At 48.6% G+C, this 3,700-nt stretch overlaps 1 pseudogene; it reads right to left on the reverse strand.

The window, feature by feature from the left end:
- Positions 1-2,567: 2,567 nt before the first annotated feature.
- Positions 2,568-2,742, reverse strand: LOC119979203 (annotated as a pseudogene).
- Positions 2,743-3,700: the final 958 nt, after the last annotated feature.

Below are 3,700 nucleotides of genomic sequence, written 5' to 3' on the forward strand. Positions count from 1 at the left end.
CGAAGGCGGAAGGTCCTGTACTGTGCTGTAATGTTCTATGTTGTAACCCGATGGGGAGATATTGCGGGGGGCGGGGGGGGGGGGGGGTGCTGTAGCCCTGCCGTCCATAGTTGCAGTCAGTGAATGTTGGGGTTGCAGGCCGGTCTTCGCCTGGTGTTGCAGCTCCTGGATTTCTGGAGCTGGTCTGTGTCCTTGTTTTTAATATCCGGAGTCTGGTGGCGTTGGTCACATTGCTGTTCCCATCGACCAGTGGTTGACCATCTCGGAGTATTTAATTGTCTTCGTGGTCTGGGGGGGTCTGTACATCCCGCTCCGACGTGGTGCTTGGCCTCTTAATTGAGGCTGATCGTTGGCTTGTCCTTCCTCATCTAAGGAGGTGCTAGCGCTAAGGCTGCTGGCTGGAAGCTGCCGCCTTTTGTCGTTCACCATCAGAGATTTTTTTCGGTTTATCTCTTGGTCTCCGTTTCCATTTGTCCCTGGTCACCTTTTCGCAGTGCACTTCTTTCTCCGTGGCTTCCTCTTCCATTGAGTCTTCTGATGAAGATGCCGTTTTGTGCTGCGGCCTATAACTTTTTTTGAGAAGCCTTCTGTTGGTTTCCAGCATCCTGTACTGGGGTATCTTTGTCGTTGTAGGGTATATGAATGGTCTCTGTGGTTGCCTTTTTCCCTCCGACGCTGATGATTTGTGCGTATGTAGCCCCCCCATTTTGGACAGGCCCTGTAAAGACGGCCAACCTCCCCATACAAGTTACAGCATTTAGCTTCTTTGCAGTCATAGACATAGACATAGAACAGTACAGCACAGAACAGGCCCTTCGGCCCTCGATGTTGTGCCGAGCCATGATCACCCTACTCAAACCCACGTATCCACCCTATACCCGTAACCCAACAACCCCCCCCCCCCCTTAACCTTACTTTTTAGGACACTACGGGCAATTTAGCATGGCCAATCCACCTAATCCGCACATCTTTGGACTGTGGGAGAAAACCGGAGCACCCGGAGGAAACCCACGCACACACGGGGAGGACGTGCAGACTCCGCACAGACAGTGACCCAGCCGGGAATCGAACTTGGGACCCTGGAGCTGTGAAGCATTTATGCTAACCACCATGCTACCGTGCTGCCCGTCATGTGTCCCTCCTGCCTGCAGTTTTTGCAGAAGGTTACGCTGCAGTTGGCGGTAACATGTCCAGTTTTGCCGCAGGTGCGACACACTCGTGGCTGCACCGCATAATAAAGGTAGCTCTGTCTTCCTCCAATGGCGAAACTGGAGGGTGGGGGGGTGGGGGGGGGGGGGTGGTGGGGGGGGGGGGGGAGTGCGTGGGGGGTGTAGGATGGCTCCATTGCCATCCGAGCTCAAGGTCATCTTGACCTCGTATTCGCTCGTCCAGATGTCAAAGGTGTTCTTCAGATCAACGCTGCCACCATTCTGCTCAACGTACCTGGCGAACACTTGGTTCACGGACTTAATGTACTGTCCCTTTAGTACCGTGAGAAGGTGGGCGCATCCCGGATGAGGGGAAAAATTTGATGGCTCACCCGTGAGTACAGAACTTGGAGCTTCTGTGGGTCAGAGTTCTTCAGTGGCTGCTCTGAGGTAGCCTTCGAAGCAGGCTAGCCCAGTGCTCGAAGGCTGACGTGGCATTGGCTGCGTGAGGGCTCAGCTCCAGGTGATCAGAATTGATTAGGAAGTCCATCTTTTAAAATCTAGTGCAATAAATTGATGTACCGTAAATTACCACGAGACGACAGTGGTGAAAGAATCGATGCTTTATAGCACAAGATGTTGTGCCAGAATGGGAGCAGCGCAGGAGAGCATGCACGTTTATACACCACCTGCTTGGAGGAGCTAGCAGGCTGGGATTTACTGTTGTACTGTAATAAAGTAGCAGTACCGTAATACATGCAATGTGTTACTAGTGGTGTTTACCACACAGAGTGAGGAGCCACGTCCGAGCTTTTGGAGTTTTGATATCAGTTTGGCTGGGTTAATAGTGTTGAAGGCGGAGCTGTAGTCAATAAATAGGAGTCTGATGTAGGAGATCCTTGTTGTCGAGATGCTCCAGGGATAAGTGTAGGGCCAGGGAGATGGCATCTGCAGTGGACCGGTTGCGGCTGTATGCGAATTGCAGAGGACCTAGGCCCCATCCGGACCGGCTGCCTTCCGAGGGTTCACTTTCCGGAAGGACAATCTGACTTTGGAAGCTGTGACGGTGGGTGTGGTTGGGGAACGTATGTTGGAGGGTGGTTTCGGAGTGTGTTAAGAGCAGGGGAGGGGTAAGAAGGTGTTAGTGAGTGTTATGAACCTTTTGTTTGTGGTGTGCGATATAAGAATTTGTAAGAGTGAATACGCCGGGTGTGAGAAAGGAGTGCTTGATTATGTTGGGTGCTTTGGCAAGGCAGCAGGAGGTGTAGGTAAGGTAAAGCAAAGGTGGTGTGTTTCGTCTGTGGACGTCGAGAATGGGCAGTAGTTCTGTTTTCTGATTGAGTGAGAAAAGAAAAGCGTATAAAATGTATAAAGTATGTGTTTCAGCTGTTTCTTGACTTTGAAATTCCCCATAAAGGCCTGGTGTGCACCATTCCCGAAGAGACTGCAAAACCAAGTCGATGTGTGGAGTCGATGGAGCAAGTCCCTATTCCATCTCCCTGCTCCAAAAATCAATTTACTATATGGTCCCCAGATAATGGATGTTTCAGATATTAAACTGATAAGAACAGATTTTTTCCCCCCAAAAAAATATACTTTATTCATAAAATCTCTAATAAACATTTCAGAACATTTTGAATTGTTATGACTGCACATTTCCTCCAAAGTTACATATTCACTTGACTTTCTTGCATTCATTTGGGATGACATTCCACACATATCCCTGTTTCCGTTACAATTCTTTCTTAAATATTTACATCGTCATGTTTCTTTCAATACTTTTATACATTGGAGTGTTAATGATCCAGACCGAGGGGTTTTACACGGTTACCAGCCCCTCGGTGTACAATTGCTGGAAGACCTTACACAGTGGTCTTTCCCCATTGCGCCTTGGCGGCAGCTGTCCCAAGCTTGAGTGTGTCCCTCAGCACGTAGTCCTGGACCTTGGAATGTGCCAGTCTGCAACACTAAGTCGAGGACAATTCTTTGCTCTGGAAGATCAGCAAGTTTCGGGCAGACCAAAGAGCGTCTTTCACCGAGTTGATGACCTTCCAGCAGCAGTTCATGTTTGTCTCGGTGTGTGTCCCTGGAAACAGTCCATAGAGCACAGAGTCCTGTGTTACTGAGCTGCTCGGGATGAACCTTGACAAATACCACTGCATCTCTCTCCAGACCTTCTTTACAAAGGCACATTCCACAAGGAGGTGGGCGACCAACTCAACTCCCTCGCAGCCACTCTGTTGAAGGGAAGTTAATGAGTTACCAATTTAGAAGCAGGCTGGGAATATTGACTATATTTTAACACTGCTTTTGAGCAAAATTAAGTTGGTCAGGTAATGTAAACTATGTTGTACTGGCCTTATTATGATAAGTTGTTCTTCCGAAGGACAACAAAATGCGTACTCGAATTGGTTTTAAACCAATGGCAAAACATTCATATTTCCTCTTGCATATGTTCCCAAGCTTTATCTCTTCAAAGTTGTTTATTTCACACTATAAATGTAATGGTTTTCGACTCATAAGTCAGAGAGCAGTGAATTAGTTTTTGCAGC

This window comes from Scyliorhinus canicula, chromosome 15 (assembly GCF_902713615.1).
Source record: "Scyliorhinus canicula chromosome 15, sScyCan1.1, whole genome shotgun sequence".
In the NCBI taxonomy this organism is placed as follows: Eukaryota; Metazoa; Chordata; class Chondrichthyes; order Carcharhiniformes; family Scyliorhinidae; genus Scyliorhinus; species Scyliorhinus canicula.